This window comes from Pyxicephalus adspersus, chromosome 1 (assembly GCF_032062135.1).
Source record: "Pyxicephalus adspersus chromosome 1, UCB_Pads_2.0, whole genome shotgun sequence".
Lineage (NCBI taxonomy): Eukaryota > Metazoa > Chordata > Amphibia > Anura > Pyxicephalidae > Pyxicephalus > Pyxicephalus adspersus.
This window is the reverse complement of record NC_092858.1, coordinates 140,212,970-140,236,084: the sequence shown is the minus strand read 5'-3', so window position 1 is coordinate 140,236,084 and position 23,115 is coordinate 140,212,970. Positions and strand designations below refer to the sequence as shown.

The 23,115-nt window shown below is 37.1% G+C and overlaps 2 long non-coding RNA genes across 2 annotated transcripts; one reads left to right on the top strand and one right to left on the bottom strand.

Annotated features, from left to right (window-relative positions):
* Positions 1–883: 883 nt before the first annotated feature.
* LOC140342853 (uncharacterized) lies at positions 884–12,679 on the bottom strand. Its single transcript, XR_011923177.1, has 2 exons — positions 11,068–12,679; positions 884–10,282 (listed from the first exon to the last, which is right to left on the bottom strand). It is a non-coding gene; the product is annotated as an uncharacterized lncRNA (long non-coding RNA).
* On the top strand, positions 12,668–19,068 carry LOC140342847 (uncharacterized). Its single transcript, XR_011923176.1, has 3 exons — positions 12,668–12,906; positions 13,004–13,062; positions 18,066–19,068. It is a non-coding gene; the product is annotated as an uncharacterized lncRNA (long non-coding RNA).
* Positions 19,069–23,115: the final 4,047 nt, after the last annotated feature.

The following is a 23,115-nucleotide window of genomic DNA, read 5'->3' as shown; positions in this document are numbered from 1 at the left end:
GGGAAAGGTTTAGAAGAAGTTGTGTCATAATTTTATTGCTGTTGAAGCCTCATGGGGTGATTTACACCCACTTCTGGTCCAAATGGCCATCATGTTGCCTAGACAGGAAAGGAGGAAACATGTTTACCCAAAAAGTGTTGTTGTTCTAACCTTCCACTATTTTACTAATGCAGAGCGTTTTATTGCTGTCTGTGTCCCTCTTGACAATCTCCCCACACCCTGAGTATAATTTATTAAAAACTGGAGAAGATAACTATCATGAGAGTATATGGGTGATCCAGAAAACCTGGAATAGATCTGGTCCAGGATTGAAAACATTTGCCTAAATTGCAAATTATTTTTAAGAAATCCATTCTGAGTTTACTGAATCATCCAGGCCCTCCTATGATAGTCTATCGTCTCCAGTCTTGTAGAGCTATTAAATCAGGCCTTCTCTGTCTTTGTCACATAAGATTGATGAAGCATCCTCCTTAGCCTATCCTTCTTGTCCTAGTGGAAGATTTTACTTCTCAATTCAAGTCACGCACAGTTATACATACCAAGTTTTAAAGTTCTGCATGATAAGTGCCTGTTATTGAGATTGGATAGGCTGATACGTTGACAATATAGTAATCTCCACTTCCTATCCACTATTTAAAAGGAACTTAGAAATTCTGAATCTCGCCATTGTTCCCTGTAACCAGTAGCCTACTGCTTGCATTTCCCCATAGGAGACACATCATGGGTGGCTTTAAATACTTACCATCTGGCAGATGTTAACCAGCACAGTAATGAGGCACCAAGTATCCTTTCATGATTAGAGCCTGAATCATGTATTTCCAATCATCAATCCTATGTTTTATTTTTAAAGGTACAAAAAAAGGTACAAAAAAACCAAACATCATTTTGTATTTCAATGTTTTTATTGAGTTTTTCAGAGAAAAACAACAACAATAATAATAATAAAACCAATAGTAATAACATGGACCAGGAGAGCCCAAGATCATTTGTCCAAGCACTCATATATGACAGTTTGTCCGGGGGGGGATGCCAGGGCAGCATAAATTATTGAGATTTGACCTTTGGTATCAGCAATAGATCTACAAGAACTTTCAAATGGAGTAGAACACATAGGACGAGGGGCCTCTCTGATCTTGGAGCAGACAAATGATTTAATTTAGTTCTCTTTTACTGACCAAAGATTCAAAACTAAAAATGTCATTTACATCAATATTATCTTTGATTTGGTAGAAGCCCTTATCAAGCCACCATTTAGAACTACCTGGATCTCTGCCAGGAGAAAACTCCGTATTGTTCCATAACAGGGTAAGCAGGACATGAACAGAACAAAGCCTTGAACAGTGTCAGAACTTACCCCAAATTAAAAGAGAGCAGGACAGGGAGAAGCACCCTGAAACCACTTTAGTTTTTTTCCTTTAGGGTAACACATGCTGGAGGCGATTCCCCCATGTATGCAAGCAGACTCTTCCAACTCTACCCATTGTGGCCTCACCCCCTGTAACGTGGAATGCGATAATTGTGCGATTTGAGCTGCTATATAGTAAATTTGAGGAGGGGGGCCCCCAAACCACCCTGAAACCTGGGAGCCCACATGGTGTTTTTTGGATTCTGCTCCGTCTACCGCCCCAGATGAAATTCATGATCTTAGATTGAAGAGAATTGAGCATGGAGAATGGGACATGAATTAGGAGTGTGCGAAAGAGGTATAAAGTCCTAGGCAAGACGTTCATCTTAATCGAGGTTATACGACCCAGCCATAACCAAACATCATTTTATTGAATATAAATTGGCATATGGTACACAACACATTATGCTAAATAATTTAGCCTGCCTTTTGTTTAAATTATTCAGTTTTCTTGCTGCTACTGCCCTTTTCTTGCTGCCACACCACCAAATTGTGGGATGCAATCCGTGGTAACATACCGAGCATGGTGCAATGCCCCCTAACCCATCTAAAAAAATGCTGCACTACATTGTGCTGTGATCTGCAAAGAGAGCCTGGACCTGGTTGTTCTGGCTGGCAGGGTTACAAAACAGGCTGCACAGAATTACAAATGCAGTAAAACAGTTATATATATATTTCATTTATTTCTGTAGAAGCTTGTCTAGAATTCACCCTGATCTTTATTCATTTAGGCATTAGGACAGTTTATTATCTTGAACTGAATATGGTGTAGTTAGGCTGCATGACTAGTTTTGCACTATGGAATGCTCAGTTCTAAAAGTATTCATCGTACAACACATTAGATCATCCATGGAGCTCTGACTATGCCAATGCACCTGGAGCAGCATAGTGTGCTAGACCAGACTTTCACAAGTCTCCACTTACTGAACACAAGCCAAGACTTTGTTTTATTTATGCTAAGGCAATGGTGAGATAATTACTGGCTCATTGAGTCTGTCATATCAACGTTGGAAGAAACAGCGCCTTTTCACATTCACCACTGAGAGATGCAGAGCTTAAGTTCAGGTTAATAGGAAGTCATCCAATTTTAGAAGCATCCTGAGCTATAACCTCACTGCATTCACTGAAGACCACTTTAAAAATGCTTTATGATATGCCAATGTAGTAGACAAGGGATACAGGATAAGTCACAAAACCCTAAACACTTAGATGTGGACTTAAAACAACCGGATGTTTGCCAGGCTTAAAACTATTCAAGCCTGAACTTTAGTGGAATGGGATTGGGTGGTATGCTTTGAACAACTTCCTTAGGATGCAGTTTTCCAAAAAGGACAAATATTAATCCCAAGGTTTTGGACTAAATTATTTTAAACAGCCTTATCATAAAGAAGTGCTGCCATTTCTGGCCTTCTTCTGAAAAGGCAAGTTGCCTGGCTGTTATACCAACCTGTCATTTACTGGAGCCCCAAAGAAAAACATATTGAAAATAATCTGCTAAACCAAAGGCAAGAGTGCTTATCTGTATACCTGTTCTGGGTTATTGGTTTCAAGGACTGAATCAAAGGATAAAAAGGAGAGTACCGCAATGCCAGCTTTTTGCTGGTTTCTTTATGGCCCATTCACACAGATTGGCCATTGTTTTTAATGCTACTTGTTCACATTTGTGCAGCATGTTCTTATGTGTTGTCTATTTGTTGATACATTGAGACATGGTAAAGGTTATGCGAATGGCAGCTTAAGAAAACACACTGTCATAACACACTATTAAATGCACAAGAGAAGGGCATCTAGTGTAAGAATACAGCATGACACAACTGCCCTTGTAATACCCTTCTCTGCCAATGCCCCCTGTACCTTTAGGTCTTTGCCAGGAACAGTGATAAACTTAGGTGACACCACTATATTATCACAATAATCATCTTGCAGGCTCCCCAAGCTTTGTGACTTTAGGACTGAGCTACCCAAGAGCCAGAACTAAACCATATCTACCATGCATATAGCACTACTTCATCTAGGGTATGTATCTAAGCATTGCTTCTACTCAGAGGTACAGTGTATAGCATACAGAAGTAAGCTGCCATTGATGTATTGCATGGCTGGAAGATATATTTTATTGCTGGCAACAATTTGTTACTGCATGGAGCATTATAGCAATTAATCAGTGCATTATAAAAATGTATTCCAACTTGATGGTAATATTGATTATCTCCTGTCAGAGGTTACTAATATAAGTTATTTCTGTTTGAGGGGGAAAGCAATTAATAACTGCCTAAGTGAGTAATGTAGTTAATTGGTACATAGGTGTACACATTATAATGAATTGTTTCTGGTAAGGTTATGCTGTAATTAAATGCTTCCAGGAGGGGGTTAATATTATAATTAATTGCTGCTCGGGACAAGGTACAGTTATAATAAATAATTGCTGGGTAAGGGGGATTGTATGATTAGCCTCTGCACGTGGGAGGGTTAAGTTATAATGAAGTGCTTCCTGAGAAAATATATTATTTGTTGCTGACGTAGAGGTTTAAATAAATGGTAAAAAAAAAAGATATACTACAGTTGTTGGGTGAAATCTGTAGTTTCTAGTGGGGACTGTCATATATTGTAATATATTCTGCCATTTATAGTTATCCTTAGTGAGTAATAATATAATTATGCCCATTTTCAGGGATACGCCACATGATTACACAATTCAATATAGAGAAAAGCTTTTGTCCCTAAAAAGTAACTTTACTTCTCTATTTTTGAATGTATTTATTTCTTTTGTTCTTTTTGGTATTTTTTCATCATTTTATACCTAAGTTTCTTGATATGTGTTAGGAGACGTGCCTCTGTCCGGCAATCCCGGGCTGTGGGCCACCACTGTATACTATGTCAGGCTTAATCCCTCCATCTGCATTGCTTGCAGAAGCAGAGAAGATGTAGGAATTAGTTGCTCTGCATCATCCAGCATCCCTGGTTTCTCTTTGGTTTTGAATGGTCTCTTGGCATCCCCTGCTCTGAGACTGTGTGCAACTGGGGGAGATTTGAAGTTATGTTGCAGCTAATGGGCTGAGTAGTTTCTGATCTAAATTCTGCACTGCCATTGGCTGCTAAGACTTTATAGCCTCTCTGCTTCCAGTCACCTAAGCCAGGTGTATAACCTCTGGCTCAGTATTCAGGACTTGCTTCTGTAGGAATCTTTTGTACTGCATTATCTGTGGGCTCCTGGTCCTCTGCCAGCCCTTCCCCAGATGCCATCCCTTGCAAACAGAAGTCCTGGGGGCAACTGTGTGCTGGGAGGCAAAACTAGTCTCCCAAGGCTGAGCGGGGGCTTTCCATAGGTGAAGAGTACTGCGTTAGATTGGGGGACTGGTGTGTGGCAAGCTCTGTTGATGGACCAGGGTCTTACCGTATGTTGTTGTTTTATTGTCTAAAAACCCAATAAAAACTTATTTTGAAAAAAAATAAATACCTTACCTAAAGTAAGCATATGCACTATAATTTAGTGCCTCAAACCCTTTAGTTGTATTCAGTACTTCACTATATGATAAGATATGTAATGCAATGAGGCTGATTTACTAATAAAAAATTAGGAATCTTCACTAAAAAAGGTCAATATTCACTTTAATCAGTCATGTAAATCTTCTATGAACAAATAATGCAAATATTCAGGTAAATTGGTTTTCCAATCATATGAAAACCATTTGCACATGACTGGGTATAAATAATTATTCAGCATAGTGCACAAATGTCTTTTCACAAGATTTTGAATCTACATTTTTTGCAGTAAAAATTGTGATGTCATCCTCACATATGCACCATGGGTTAATTTTTTATACATTATACAGTGAATTATAAAGGGGAGGAACTCTAATGTATTGCATTCTAGTGCAAAGTCTGCTTTATATAGGTCTGTACAATACCAAAACTTAGATTATTGAATGAAGTTAGGAACGGTTTGATCCCACAATGATTTGATTGTAAGCTGAATGTATTGGTTCCCCTCTCTCTCTTTGAGGTACAGTTTTCACCTCCTCCCATGGAGAATCCACTAAGAGACAAACAACACCTAATAATGTTAGTGTCACTGCCTCCTTTGTGCATTATCCATAAGACAGATATCCACGAAGTTTACCTCCTAAACTCAGCCCTGGCTGTCACAGAATGAATGAGAATGGGAAAATCCACCCAAGAGAGTCAGAGAAAGCTATAAAATCATGGCATGAGATTAAACCCTGCCTTACTCCTTGCTTTACATTTATTGTTTAAGGAGAATTTTCCAATCTGTTGACATTTAATAGATCTGTCCAAGAGACTTTCACTTTCCCCACATATACTCATCTATGCCAAGCTCCTCAACAGCTCAGTTTCTTGGTCACAGCCAGTAGTCAAACCTTGTGGAAGCTTTAAATTTCAAGATGGGGAAACCTCTAAAGAGTTGAGTGACTTCATGTGACTGTTACAGCAATCAAATCACCAGGCCTGAGCACTGGAAGGAACTATATGCTGCCCAACCTCAAGAAGAAACCAAGTATTTTGCCAGGACGGTGATGCAGCAGTGGGATTGAGCAGTATAGGGAAGCATATATGGGCCTAGGAGACGGTTAGCAAGAAACTTTGTCTTTTTGCCTAGAATGGCCAAAGTGACAATCCTTTTTAAAGACAAACCTAAGACCCCCAAACTAACCTCAGCATCTTCAAATATCTGACATAGACAGAGGCTTGAATTGGTAATAGGCATGGTATCATTTAGGTTGTCCACCATAATTAAAGAGGGCTGCTAGTTGCTGTCTGATCAAATGGCATTGGCAAGGTTTCACAGTCATTTTTGAGAGGTAAGATTAGGATTTGATTTTGTTACTAATTTTAGATACTTATAATACATTTTACAGAGGCCAACACCAATAGCGAACATATCTTTTAAACCACTGAAATTTGGCATCATACTTTTGAAACCCAGCAGGCTAGTATTATATTACTGTTAATAAAAGCCAGCATTCTTTTTTTAGTTCTATTTTCACCAAAAACCAAATGGCATAAATGGAGCATTTAGCCCATTTTCCATGATGTTCCTAAGCAGCTCATTTTATTTAGATGCCACACAAGCACTAGCTGGTATAAGCTTTGCAGGAATGTTGTGCAGCCCCAACCTGGACACTGGAGAAGATCCCAAGAATGACCGTTATTGTTGTTCAAAATGAAGCTTTTAATGTCTAAAGTATATTTTGTGTTCTGTCAATATTGCTAAATTCTGATAAAGTGAGGTCAGAGTGCTAAGGAAAGTACAAAGACATAAAGGCTTGGAAAAAATACTGTTCTGGTCAGTTTCCATTATCCCTTGACATCTGAGCGAACATGCATACATAATACAATGACCGTCTGCAAGAAGGAGGAGAAAAAAAAAACAATGTTCTGCCTATATACAAAAGTCATAGCTTTAAAGTGCTGCTTTTCTGCTGCCAGTCCTCTCTGAGTCATTCTCTGCCTTGTTTTTAATGGATTTTTTCCATGGAAACCCACACAGTGCAGCACCGGGAACTGCTTTATATGTTCTGAATCACTCAGACATTCAGCCAAATGCTGGCAGATGGCAAAAATAACTGATGAGACTTAGTCACATCTCAAAAACTTCCGACAATAGGAACCTGGGGTTCTTAACTTCTTGGCTGCCATATATTTCCCCTGTCTGCTATCACCCCTGTGCAGATTATGGGTTAAAAGTCTAGGAAGCTCTAATGCAGTTACACGTGAAAAGTCCTATTTTTTTTTTTCAGATTCAGCGTTCGGCCCAATAGTCCTGGAGTCAGTCCATGCGTTGGAGTTTGGACATCTTCCCAGTTTTGAGGAAGTCAAACATGTATATTAGGATCTGTAGCACTCAGTGTACTCTCAATAGGATGAAGGGTTGTGTGTGTTTCCCTGTCCATCACAGCTGCTACCAAAACATGACCAGTACATTTAGAGGTACCACCCTTATTTCTGTCAATAAACTCAAATAAACTGAGCCATGCAGGCATGTAAAACCAGAAAATAAGGACATTTATCATAAAGGTACCATGTACACTATATTTCTACTCAATTTTCTATGGCATGAAAACAGCTTTGTGAATCATTGGCTGTTATGTATCATTATATAAATGTAGATATATTAAAGGGGGAAGAAGTTAAAATAGGACCCCTCTACTCTGCTTACCCATTCTTTTTATGCTTACAATTATTGCATTTATTCTTTATGAAACTACTATAAGTACCTGACATTGACTTGAGTTGGCTTTTTAATGCCATGTACAGAAGCATTGTGACTGGGAGAAAGAGGGCACAACTAGAAGCCATTTAGGTGAGTTGCTTGCAAATATACTGAAAAGTTTATTTATGGAAAGAATGGAGCAAACTGGACAAACTCATCATTCTCAATTGGCAGAGTGGTATCCTTGCTATCCTTCCATCCATCCTGTTGCCATCCTTCTGGTGGTTCTGTGTGATGGTGCAGTGTAAACCCAAGGATACATTTGTGTATTGAAATCCTTGTCTGGAGTTTAGAGATAAACTCATATGGCTTGATTATTAAAGCTTTCCTAGACCAGAGAAGATAGACCTGACCATGAGAGAACTTGGGTGATCCAGCAAACCTAGAATGGATCAGGTCCAGGACTTAAAAGATTTACCAACTATTATCAAATGATTTTAAAGAAATCTATTCTAGGTTTGCTGGACCACCCAGGTTCTCCCATGATGGTCTGTCTTCTCCAGTCTTGAAGACCTTTAATAAATCAGGCCCATAGTATTTTGAAGTATTTGAAGTAAAGTTTTGGAAGACCCGATATAAATATCTTGAATGTGGAAACTGCTGCACGATTCGAAGGTGAATTGCCCAACAATCACATAGTGTTTGATAATAAATTTCACTTTAATTATTATGTGAATATGATTGGCTGATCCTTCACATCGGCAGTTACCATGTGATCAGTGCAAGAGTGGCTTCATTTGTGCTTTAATGTGCAAATTTATTATGCTTCAATATATTTAAACAGTTGATCATTCCTTAACATATTATTGGATTTTAACTCTTCTTGCAGATTAGTTATGTATTTGTTTTTGAGTCCAGATAATGGAATGAGAACCAGCGTAAACTGAGTTTGCTCTGGGACTTGTGAGAAGGGCACCTTTTCTGTGTAACTCTTTAATGGATATGGGATTTTTCTCTCATCAGAATTGATATAAAGTTTGTCATCCTTTGCTGGAGGTTGGTACAAATTTATTATAGCATGACCTAGTAATTGTCTTACCTGATAGGTACAGAAACTTCTCATCTAAGCTGACATAGTTGAATTCCTTGTTATTGTAGAATGGTAAGCTTAAATCAACAGAATATTTCTGTAACCTACCAAGTAATCTCCTTTCCCCTATGTACTCATTTTTACTTTTATCAGTAAATTTCATTTTCTGCTTAAACTCCTCAGTTTGAGGCATTACTCTAAAGTTTTTTCTTTGCATCTGGCTAAAGAAGGGATGTCTTGAAACCACTGTCATTAATTAATTGCTATTTACTCATTGGGTAGATTCACCATTCTCCCAATTAGTTTGGTGATGCTATTAGAACGTGAAAAGAGTAAGATCATCTAATGGATGGAGACCAGTTCTGGTGACAACTGTCCAAGAAGGCCTTTCTTTTCATTTTGAAGTGATTTTAAAACACTTTCTGTTCAATCTCTGCGAAAAGAAGTGGACAGAACTTTATCCAATGGGATACAGACATGGACCTTAATCATTCCCTACTCAATCCAAAACTTTTTGGCTTTAGATATTCTTTAATAACCTCAAAGTATTGTGAATAAAATTACTACTACTACTCTAACAAATGAGGTAATGGTACACTCAGGTCTGCATTGTCAGATGGAACAATAGAATACAAGTGTAGTTCTGCAAAGTAGTCAAAAGACAACATTTATCACTAATATATGGTTATACAAAGAAACAAGCATTTCAAACATTTAGTGCCATTTTCACTTATACTTACTCTGTGTTGTTGAGAAGAGTGTGTTTGTTTTCACTGTACGCGTTGGGTGCCATTCAGATTGCATTTATACATTTTGGTGCACACACAATGTAACGTTGGTATAGGTTATATAACTGGAGGGGCCATAATACATATCACAGTTATTTACAACAAATTTACCTTTTACCTGTATATCTAAAAAACAAATATGATACTATTAAAGCATAGCACATAGTGGCTGGGCTGTAGAGTCTCCTCCAAATTATTTTAAGTTTTTTAGCCCACAAAATCACTAATTTTCTTCTAAAACAATGTCTGCTGTGATTTGGAAAATCATATCTGTTACTCAAAAAAATCACTTTGTGCTTCTCTCTTCCAATTAATCAAAGCTAAACACACCAATAAAGCTATTTGTTGAAAAGATTTCTTGTTCAGATGTTCTGGTACCTTATTCTGTTGTACATGTACCTGTTTATATTTTTATGATTTCTGTATTGTAAGCTGCACATAGCATCACTCTCTCTATATATAAATGGGTATATAAAGATGTGAATATATATATATATATATATATATATATATTACAGAATTCTGTATTTTGTGCTTGCTACTGTTGGCTGAACAACACTATTACATTCAGCACTGTTAAGTTGTTTATATCACAACTGAACACCATTTAAATCACATAATAAATAAAACACTAGTGCACCATCATATTTAAAACCATCTGTTTATACCAATGTTAAACCATTTAAAGCATGTCCTATGTATTTCACAGAAGGACACATGCAGTGTGCCCTGGGAGTACACTTCTGGAGAGACACTTTTGGAAAATAATGCACCCAATCTCAAGCATGCGCAGAGTGTCGTTGTATGTTGTTGCTGTGGTCATTATGGAGCTGGAAGAAAGAAGATGATGACGCTTGACATAGCAGGGAGCAGCAGAATGGAAAATAAGTTTACGCCAGCGTAGGAGTTGCTGGGTGCAGTAAGTATACTTATTGAATGCTTTCCAGCTACAACAGGAAAGTATAATAAAAAATAAAATAAGTGCAAGGTGCACTTTAAGGGTATTTCAAGTAAAAGTTTACTGTTATGATAAATCTGAAGCCAGAAAACAGAGCATTAAGGCGTCTATTGAGTCCAAAGGCAGATTAACCCTAGATGAGCAATCAAGTCATTCTCCTGACTATTTAAAAGTAGTATTGTGCCAATATAAACACTGCCCTGGCCCTGACCATACAATGATAAACAACTGTGGGTGCGGGGGTCACAAAGGGATGCAAAACGATTCTATCTTAAATGCTAAATGAGTCATCGTGATTTACAACAGATAAGAACATTTACTTACAGCTGAACTCCAGGCAAACAGCTAAATGCACAAATAATATATATATATATATATATATATATAGGATAGAAGCTGTACATGTAGGATGTAGCTGTAGAATATGTACACAGATCTGTTGTCCTCACTGACATCACAGATGACATCACTTTCCTTACAGGCCTTGGGATGTGTTGATGAGCTTTAGACATAGTGATGTATAGTTTCATATGTGTGGCATACCATACTTACAATGCTACATCGATCACAGCATATACATAAATACACAACAAAATTTTTGTGATCATCCACTTACAGTCAGTTCATAATAAAGCAGAACTAAATCCCACTACTCACTTTTTCATGCTCCATCCCAGGGCGCCTCTTCCTTTTTCTCGTCCTAGTTGCATTCTTTGGCCACTTTGTTTGGACGGGCAGGGATAACATAACTACCACGCAGGCACATGGACGTTCAATGGCACTCAATACCAGCAACCACAAGGGATGCCAGGAATGCAATAAAGCCCTGCCTAACCACTTTAACTCATCTCCAGTCAAAATTGAACACTCGGATCATCAAAAAACAAAACAAAATGAACCCACACAGTAAAATATCAGAGACTGCATAGGAAATATATCACTCCCTTATTTAAACAGACAGCTCAGGTCATTCCAATTTATTGATAAAGAGAACTGCATTCATATATTGTGTAGCGACAGGAAAAAATAAAACAAACTTTAAATCATGTGAAGAACTTTATTATAATGATACAACACATGTCACTTAAATGTAACAAGTGCAATACAAGTGACAACTACAGACATTTTAACAAGCCACCACCTTATGCAGCAGACGTATCCTATGTAGTGCCTATACTGCATATTTCATATATATATACAGTATAGGCACCACATCAATCAAAATCAATCTTTATACAAAAAAATATATGATATATATATTAAAAAAAAATATGACATATATATGAAAGCTGTTGTTGACTGTTCAAAGTACTTGTTAGTTGGCTCAGTTTTATAATGTAAAGGTAAATATTGACTAAATTTTATATATATTTTATATACTTATAGTGTATACTTTTACATACTATAATTTTTATACTGCTTCTTGTACTACTTAAGATTTATAATAACTCTTCTGGGCAGGGTCCTCTCCTTCTCCTGTGTCACTGTCTGTGTCTGTGATTTGCAACCTCTATTAATGTACAGTGCTGCTTAATATGTTGGCACTATATAAATACTGTTTATTATTATTCTTATTATTATTAATATTAATAATAATAATATTAATAACTGAAATGTTCTGGTCCTAGAAATATTAAAGTCAATCATCAAACAATTGAACGCTTCCTGCTTCATCCACATGACGATGGTCTAATATGTATTAACCCAGGCTGCAAGAACGTTCTGGCAAAAGCGGTGTTAATAGTGGACTTTTGGCTGCGATTCAAAACTAAGTGATATAACAAAAAAGAAAAACCTAAAACATAACCCCTGTATGACCCATAACAAGACTTTCGGGAATATACTGGGTTAACCATCTCACTTCCTGCTCTTCGTCAATGGGACTCTCAGAGGTAGGGAAGCTGCAGGGAGAGGTGGGGTAAAGAGGACCTCCGCCAGATGGCAGAAAAATCACTGTGTCCCTTGGCACTGCTCTTCTACACATGGTTTTCATAAGTGCAAATAGATCCCAGAAACTTCCTGGACAGCTTTTATACTTGAAATCAATGCTCCTGACTTCTCTTCTGTGGAATTTATTTTTTTTTTATATCATTATTTCACAACAGGGTGAATTGTGCAATCTTGTTGACAAAGGGATGTTGGGGCGTTTATTTTCTATCCGCAGCCTGGGCCAGCGCAGCCTATTCGTTCAATGAGGGAGATACAGGAATTCTCAGCTGAGAGATGAGCTGAATAGGAGGGGGTTTTATACCTGAGAAGTACCTACCATGGACAACAAGGACTGGACACCAAACAGCTTGGCAACAAGTGGATAGCACCTGATACCCTAAAATAGCCGCCTTCAATACTGCCAAGCCCTGGAAAAAAAACAAGACAGTCTTCTTTTTTATTAACAGACACCTAATAGTCTTAAGGGAAGAAGCAGTTTATCCCTTTTTAATACCCAAATATCTAGAATGCCATGCATTTTATAAGACGCCAACAAACCCTTACCTGGTTTGTTTTTTAACTTTGATCCTGTCTGCATGCCTATATTTTAAATGTTAAAAAAAAAAAGATTTAAATCTGATTTTTTTTTCCTATCATTTGACAGTTTTGCAAAAGAATGTCGAAAGAAAAGCAAAGCTGCCGGTCAATCGCCTCGTACTCCAGGTAAGGTGTAACCCTACAGGTCAAGTCTGGGTAGCCTTCTAGGTGTTGGGAATCTTAGTAAAACCTGGCTCTCTGGGTTTGCTGAAACTTGTAGTTGTACCTCCTAGAATTTTGCAATGACATAGGCAATCTGTTGTGAGTGTTAGATAAATGCTAATAATAAATAAAAGAATTTGGTCCTAAAAGCAGCCATTTTCTATCTTCCCCTTATAGGTATTATATATTTGCTCTCTTATAAATAAGATTTACTGAAACTAACATGTACAGGTAGAAGAACTTGTATTGTCATTTTATATCAGAATTGTTTATGTATACAGCTTGTCTCTTTAGGCCAGCTTTTGTATTGCTATTGCTGGGTACTAATGGGAAGACACGTGTATGTTTACATCACTAAAATGTTTTGTCAAAGCACCTATTTATTCTTTAATCCTGACAATGTATAACTAAGACATTTTATTTTTATGTTTTGTATTAGTCAGACGTAGGACAATGTTTCACTGTTTAAGTTACATTCTGGGACCCCTCACCATGAGAATAACTTGCAAATTACTTCACAATGGAGGCCGTACCTATAGGCAGTTGGTGTCTCCTGGGACTGGTCATGTCACTATAGGCTATGCAAATTCTTATTAGTCTTGGCTTGTTTGACGTTATTTTATATCTACAGTATACAGGTTGTGCATTTTTGTGCCTACTTATATCAAAGCTCAAATAACTGTGGTTTAACCCATGAAAGTTAGATAAACTTTTATTATTCTGTGCAATAAAAGGTGCTGAACACAAAGCAAGATTAGGGCAGGATGGGGCCCTGGAATAATAGGAATTTGCATAGCCTATAGTGACATGGCAAGTCCCAGGAGACACCAACTGCCTATAGGTACGGCCTCCATTGTGAAGTGATAGGCAGGTTCACATTTTTTTACCAATTATGCTACCCCCCAGTTTACTGCAGGAGCATGAAGGTTGTAGAAGAGCCCTCTGGACATTTATTGGCCCCGAGATCCTGCCTATGACCTGGCTCCTGCTGAAGGTGGATTCTGACTTCATCTTGTCTGGCAATACTGGCAATTTGAGTTGGGAAATTATGTGACATACCTAATAGGAAAGGAAGTGGGAAGTTTAGCACTGCCTAAGTCTTTTTCTGGTACTGGACACAGGTGGCTGCCAAATGCTGTTCATTCTGTAACAAATGATCACTTCGCACCAAGAAACCATTACAATATAGGGGGTCAGCGAGCACCAATATTTTGCACCTTTTTTCTTTTTTTTTTTTCCATGGTTACCATGATTTGGCATCACCATTTTACCACACACAGTTTTATGTTCTAGTTGAATTGGCATGAGCCAATGGCTGCCTTTTGATCTTTTTTGTACAGATGTGGCCATTGCTTGAAAAGTGGCTTTGTGCTTCTTGGAGCAATATAGAGTAAGTGCTCCAAGGTGAGAATAGGAAGCGATAGCTTTGTGTTTCTCTTCCCAATGTTAAGCAGACACTCTAGACTTTTGATGATGGTTGGCATAATAGTGGTTTTATATTCCAATGCCAATGCAAAACAGTCTAAATCTTTGGCATAGCTGGTATAATGAGCTGTACTTTTCTGGCCCACTGACACAAAGCTTAGGTCAGGCCATCTTGATTTTTTGGAAAAAGTATATTCATCAACAATCCTATGTGTGCCCTATTCTTTCTAATTCATTCTTTCAAATAAAGGGGTCTATTTATAAAGCAGCAAATCCTACATTCGTTGAAATATTCCTTGGTGGAGAATTAATCACTGTCATTGAAACACATGGATTTAAAACATTATCTACTAGCGAATGCTTCAGTGAATGTCAGATTTACTGCTTTATAACTAGACTCCTAAGAGTTTTGTACACACTTTGGGCCTGATTTATTAAAACTCTCCAAGGCTAGGTAGAGGATACACTTTAATCAGTGACATTGGGTAATACAGAAAACCTGCAATGCATTTTGTAAAAATCATTTGCTATTTGTTAGCAAATGTTTTCAATCTTGGAGAGCTTTAATAAATCAGGCCCTATAAGCCAGAAGTGTGTTGACACCTCAACATCACACCTATACTAGCTTGTTGGACATCTGATTCCAAATTCATGGCCATCAAGAGAATTGTCCTTCCCTTTACTGCTATAACAGCTTTTACTTTTATGGGAAGACTTTTTATAATACTTTCGAGTGTGTCTGTGGAAACACATGCATATTCAGCCAAAACAGCTTTTGTGAGGTCAAGCAATAGTATTGTATGAGAAACCCTTGCTCACAATTGGTATCCCAGTTCATGCCAAGGAAGTTCAGTAGGGTTGAGGTCAGAGCTTAGAACTGTGCAGGCTTGCCATGTAGTGTACATCATGCCTTGAGGTGCCCTTTCCTAGGTGCACACTATGTGGGTATATACTAAAGCATCACTCCAATAAAAATGCAGAACAGGTTATTTCAGAAATTATTTTTTCATATCTACCATCATGACTTGTAATATTATCTACTATTTATCATATTTTATTCTGCCATCTATTATAACTAATAGCACAGAAGAAATAAATCCCTAATCTAAATGCGTAAGCAAACTTTCCAACCCTAAACTTTTGAAACCTGGCTAGGGTATACAACCATAGTTATATAAACATCTCAGGTTCTCCTTTCTTTACTCTTCTGCGTTTTTGTTTTCCTAAAAAAAGAGAGGGTTTTCACAGTGAGGGTGCAGAACCCTGAAAAGGTAAACCCATCACTTTTCTATGGGTTTTTCTATAATTTTTTCTATAATTTTTCTATAACAGCTAATGTGGTGAATGATGAGCACTTACATCAGTCACTGTATTTGGTTGCATACCTTTTCTGTACACAGTCATGTAAAAAGTGAACCCAGAGAGTCACATTTTCTGTGCTCCTGAAGATAATCCTTAGCTAGGATTCTCTGTTTATGGTAAGTGAAGAATATATAGCTAGCGTCCTGCTTGAATAGCTTGACATGTTTTGAAGTTTGGAAGGAGAATAAATTATTTAACAACTAAAGGCTTTCAAACTTGTATATATGATTTTAGTATTGTTTGTAAATCAAGAATTACTCATGTAATAGGAAAAGAGGTAACATGGTAAAGTGATGTTAGCACCTGATCCTGATTCATGTGCAAGATAAAATGTCACACTTTACAGGTAACCTGAACCAAGAAAACATCAAAGCAGACAGTTCTGATTTATGAAAATGCTTGTTATTTTAGCTGTCATGATTATTATTATTAATATTATTATTATTAATATTATTAAGAATAATAATAAACAGGATTTATATAGCGCCAACATATTACACAGCGCTGTACATTAAATAGCCAGTGGCTTCAATACTTTCCAGGTCACTGACCTAGAACAAGTTTCCAAAATATACTGCTGACTTTTCTGATCAGCATACAGATCCCGGAGCAGTGATTCTCAAAGTACTAAAGCCATAGACAGAAAACCAACTAGCATTTTTTAAAAAAGGTTAGCAATGGCACCTTACATTTTCCTTGCAGCAAAAACTTAACATAGGAACATGTAAAACTGCTTTGTTTAAAGAACCAATAACTTTTTATCAGTTGTGATAGCATTCATTATGTCACTTTAAGGTACACCTGTCATAAGAGTAAGACAGAGGCAGACATTGCTTTTTTCTTTTTAAAAATACTCCTTGTCACAAAAAGTCAGATTTCCTTATCTATATACTGGTTCCGGATCTGTGATTTGGAATGTCAACAAGACAGACAAGGAATTATTATGAAAAGTTGCAGTTCTGTAGATTTGGGTTACATAGGTTCTAAGACTGCTATCCTGTTCTGTCTCTTGATACAAATTGGCTTTTCTCTCCCACCCATGCATTGCCAGACCCTCTGCCCTCACCTAGATCACACTCACCTCTTCCTCATTGGAGCCAATTTCATATCAGAATATATTCCTATTACCTATCAACCATGTGGATGGGAATCATTATAACATAAACTGATGTAACATAACCTGTACATCATCTATTTACAAAAAAATCAAATGTTATGTAAAAAAATATTTTAAAGAAAGATCTACAGGGTATACTGGTTAAAGTTTACATGTTTAGAAACTGATTTTAATGTATTTTCTATTTATTGTATATTTTCCAAATATAGATTGAGTACAGAGTGATCCCCTGTATTACAGAACATAATGGGATTTCCTATATGAAAACCCAGCAATGACTGCCAACTGTTAAGCTGAATTTAACATGTACAACCAAATGTGTAAAAATATATTAATAATGTATTAAGTTATGATCAATCTAGGTACAAGCAATCACAAAAAAGTATATTGGTATGAAACATAATATCAAAAGATACAGCACATAGGGCAATGACTTAAAAAAGGATCTATCAGAAGTGATCTATTACAATCAAAAATTTAAACAATCTGTATTTCAATTTTGTTGTCTAACTCACAAGCAGATATTAGTTCAGATCAGAAAGGATCAATAAAAATCTGCCACAACTGATGGGCTTGCTAGCATTGAAATGGGTTGAAAGCTCACTATATTGAACGGAGGGTCTGGAGTATATGATTCCTACTTATTTTGAGCATCACATATCAATATGATAATTTATTGAACAAATTGAATGATCAATAAATGATTATGTTGATGCATGTGTGGCTACCTTTACAGAGTAGCAGGAGGTATGTCCATACCAAGACTATGTCCATAGTCTTGGTATGGACATACCAAGCCATAGGTATGTCCATACCAAGCCATGTTTGTGGCTGTGTGTAGTATAAACATACCTGAATGATAAGGTAGTCAAATAATATAGGCTTTTTCAATATATTAGTAAGTAATTCAACAGAACTAGAGAAGAGTAGCTTTGAGTGTACCACCTACTGACAACAAATGGTAAATATGAAAACCTCAGTCACAGGAATCATCATCTGAAACACAAATTTTACAATGTTTATATTTACCTATTTTTTTCATATGTTATCTTTTTATTTTTAGATTTATGGACATTTTCTGGAAATTCATTTCAGGAAACGAAGTGTGAAGAAGACCAACAAATGACTCTTGTGTCTCTGAACAGTAAGAGATTATGTGCTGTTGGATTGGAACCAGCACATGATCTTTTACTGCATAGGGAGACAAGCGGATACCTATTTATAAGGACTCAATGACTCTATGGAAAGAGCTAAAACCAAAAATAAAGTATTTTTATATTGCCCTAACTCCTTCTCAGCCATCACAAGAATATCACATCACAAAGGTTTATAGCACACAAAGTTAGTAATCACTAGTTGGATACATTTTTTAGGGCAGTAACATAAAATAGTGCATAGAAAATGCTCAGAACCCTAAATGTGATGGGCAAGAAACTTATGGGTGCCTCACAACCTTAGATTCACAGCATTACAGGAACCCCCTCCTGACTTTAGAAGGTGACAGATCTGAGCATTTTAGGATTCATACTTGGCACCAGGAGCTGAGTAAGGGAGTGTTGATAATGTCCCTGCGTGTTATCTATAAGCATGGGTCTTAGACTTATTACACTGGTGCACTTCCAATTTTACACTTGACTGACCAGTCCAATCAATTTACCTCCCAGTAAGTGGTCAGTTGTCAATCCCAAAACACAGCACACATGTATAAGCATTTCTGCCCTTTCAATGGGGTAAACCATGAACTTTACTGAAGACTGGATTTGCTCAATTGTTCATACACTTGACACATGTACATTCAATAGATATTTGCCAACACATCTGATCAGGGATCAGTCTGCTGGTAAATTAATTTCAGATTCTCAAGCAAACCTTCATTTTATTGGATCAGTGATCAGATTAGTAGTTAAATATGGCCCGTGTGTACTAGGTCTTCAAACATATTTATCATAGGACAGCGTAGGGTTATGGCATTCACAGGTAGGTTCACCCCACATTAAGTATTGTTGTGCCAACTGTACTTTTAATGTTTGTAACACTTTTACAATAAACAATTTTTCATGTGCAAATAGACATACAGACTCTTTTAATTCAATAGGTTGACTCTTTTCAGAAAATATCTGGTATGGGTACCTGATGTGTGCATTTTGATTGTGCATGTTACAAATTGCATTGCAATGTTTACCATGCAAAGTTCATATTAAACATTACATTCTATGATGCATATTGGAGTCCTCAGCAAAAAGATGCTTCAGCTGTCAATCATTTTTTTTGATTCTTTAAAAGGACATCTGAATAAATATAAAGCAAGTGGCACACATTTCTACTGATGTAGCAATGGAAGGTAAGCTTACTATTTCTAGAGACCTACATAGGTGAAATACATACAAAAACTTTATGTTTGTTGCCACCCAAAGCTGCACCCAAATCCCAGTATTTATCCTCTTTTGTCAACCACATGGTAAACATTTACAGCAAATGGTGTAAACCTCTATTGAGCAACGGATTGTGGTGTCTAAGAGAAAGGTAAAGTAAATTTGGAAACAGACCAACTTCTAGCTGACATATGCAGATTACACTAGTAAGTTCCTAACTTTGATCTAATGTCAGCTTCTTTCAAATCCCTATACAAAAGGCTTTTGCTTGGCAGAAGAATAGCTGGAACTGGAAGGGTATCTAGTGTGTTACATGCAAATGTGCTCACAAGAAACATAACAAACGTAGGAGAAAGCAGAATGTGCTGAGGGATATCCATATCAGCATCCTGATGCTCCTTCACTGTTTACTCCTTCTAAAAGCAATAACCCTAACATAGAAAGTTGTGTCTTCTCTATCTATCAGTAAATATCTTGCTAAAGTCAAATGACAGAATAAACATACATATATGTACATATAACCTGGTCCCACTTCAATGCACACACTATTGGCTGCCATTTGTGTGAATCTCTCCTCTCCTCAAAGAACAGCAAAGTCTCACGCTACAACATCTCTGCCAATGATTCTGTTAAGAGTTCATCATTGCTAAAGGTAAGTCTAATGGATGTAAACCCAGCAACTGACATGGAGGGTTGTATAAAATCAGATCCAGTTAGTGCATTGCAGTGGTGGTTCCTTGGCATTTACTGTACTGGGTCTTATAGTGACATCCCAAATAAATGTCGTCACAACACACCATAAAGTGTGTCATGTGTTAACATGCATTGTGGGTAATGCTCACAAACAAAAATATGCACCAATGCAGGGGGTTTTACAAGTATGGTGGGGAGCACTGATTGCCAGGTACCTTTTAAAACCATATGGATGCCATTTATTTTGGTATATGTTTGCCATTAAAAATAAAAAGCACTTAAAGATTCCTGTAAACTGAGGTTTAGATGACTTCTACATATTTATATAGAACATTAGCACCTTTTAAAGTAACATTTATGTTTACTACAACACTTAACTACAATTCCAATTACAGAAATGAATTCAGCTAACCTATATAGATCATGGATGTCCTCATCTTCCAATCTTATTCTACTTGCTAGCTATGATGTACAGGATGTCTCTGCAAGCAAAGCACAGCTTAGCAAGCCTTTGCCACAATCAAGAAGTATATGTGTTTAGTGTGCTGCTACACTTTCATTATTTATCTAATTTAATAGCAGCAACTATATAGTAAATATCATTCTTGCAGGGTGATTTGTAGAACAACCTTTATTTGCGTGTCCAAGCAGTACTGGAAAAATATGATACACAAACTACCTTGTAATGATATGTTTTGTGCCTGAAATGTATGTTATTTACAGACCTATTAATAGTAAGCCAGCAATTTGTATATGGCAATATCACTTTGTGACTAAGCCATGGAAGACATGTCACAGACAGTACATCTACTTTCTAAGAGATAAGCAAATAATGAAAACACCAAAACTCCATTCTACTGAGGTGCAAATGACGTGGCCCGTCACAAAATTGGCAAAGTGAGCTGTTAGGCATTTATTGCTATTTTATAAGTATAATTTTCTTTCATTGTACCTTGTTGTAAATTGTATTGAATTTGTGCATTTCTGTTCATGGTAAAGCACAGTGGTAAGAGAAAGAAAATATGTGTAGATGTAATTGTATACCATAGTGGCAATGGCTGGCTTAAGGTAGTGGTAATGATGGCATCGGTGGAGGTTGTGGACAATTAAATATGTCTACCAAACTGGTTTTTATTAAGCCAGAAAAAAGAAAATTCATTATGTCCAATGACAGCATTACTGAGATCCGAGAAGAAAGGACATAAGGTCCCTCCATCCGCCATCAGCCTTCCTTTCTCTTTTTATTATAATGTCTTTGATGTGACCCGCTTCTTTCTAAACCCCATTATTTTCTTCTGAGGTACCATCCATCATCAAAGCCTCAATCGAGATCATCTAAATTAGGTGAATTAGTTAATCCAGGTATGGTCTAACCACCCACTTCCCATTCGGTTTTTAACCACTACCAATGTCTGTGATGTGTGGGAAATGAAAAAATATTTGGCTTCTCAGTTAGGCTTTCCAGTCTGCTGCTCTGGAAAAAAAATATTAGTGGAATGTTCACTTGAAAAACTTGGAAGTCTTCAAGCTGTTCTACTTCTTGCTCAGTAATAAAACAAAATATATTTCAGCCAAAAAGAGCTTTCCTACAAGTCTGCAAACTAGTAAACTGACTGCTTCTGGGACAAAAACAAGAAGTTTTCTTTTTTTTAAAAAAAAAGGAATAACATAGTTGTTAAATAATTGAGCAAAGGTTGTAAAAATATTTTCAGCTCTTTCTAATTAAGAATTGCCTATGACAATATAACCTGTCAATCTGAGAGTGAGTGTCAACCCGACATATATAGAAAACACTGTTAACCTTAAAAGGCTGCTGGTTATACATCTCTATGCAAACCTCAATAGGACCACAGTGGTGATGTTTGGGACATGGAAAGGCCACCCACATTTTACCCCCATTTTCTGATCAAAGGGAAATAAAGTTATGTCAGGAATTTCAACAGGGCATAAAGACCTTACAGGAGTTCCATATTACAGCATGCTGGAAAGTCAAAAGTGGTTAAGCCAGGATTGTATGGGAAGGGTAAGTAAGAGGCTAGGGTGGGATTGGGTAGTCCAGTTTAGCTAAGCAAACCTGGACGTGTCCCTTAAGGCCCAACCTAACCCTAATTAGGCACCCTTAGATCACTGCTATATTACACTTTTTTTAGATGACTGCACTTACACATACCTGATACTTACTACATACCTGTTTTTCTAATGTATTTCTCTTATGTAATAAGTAGATCCAGAAATCAGTATATGCAGAGGTTGTAACAAGCGTCGCTCTGCGTTTAATTTTCGGGAAAAAATCTTCCCCATACCAACTATAGATAAGTATATTATGATTTTAGGCTTGACACCTTGTTAATTATAGCTTCATCTCAAAACACAGAAGATTTTTCTGCCTGGAAAGGGATAAGAAACATAAGGATCACTAAAGTTATACAATAGATAAATACACAGTTCTTAAATGAATAATATGTTTTGGGTCTATCGAAACAAAATAAATATAGACTATCAGTAAAAAAAATGTGTTTTCTCTTATTCTTTTGACCTATAAATTCCATACTCAGCATGATCCTATTACCAGTTCCAGTAATGTCATGCGATTATCTCTTTTTATCTAGGGAACAGATTTAGGTGTTAGGTTGAGGATGAAGCAAACCTTGACCACCATCAATGGTGCTGTATTGTATGTACTGTAACACAAGGACAAAGAGAGCACCTATGTTACTGGGAAAGTCTAGGATTGCATTATGTGGGACAGTGGTTTCTCAGGTTTTTTTGAACAGAGGTGTAACCAGCAGAGGTCCTCTAAAAAGTCTAAGAGGTCCACCAGCCTATATAGCACACCTGGTGCTAAGCACCTGGGGCTGTGACTGTGTAAGCCAGTCTCTCTAGATCTTGACCTGTGTAGGCGTAAGCGCTGGACAGTAAATTTATGTTAGCTAGGAGGCTATATTTTTAATTTAAAGGACTTTTTTTTTGTTGATACCACCCTTGCAATAAAAGACTATTCTGTATTTTCTGGCTTAATACGAATCGGCTGGAGCCCTAAAGAGACAC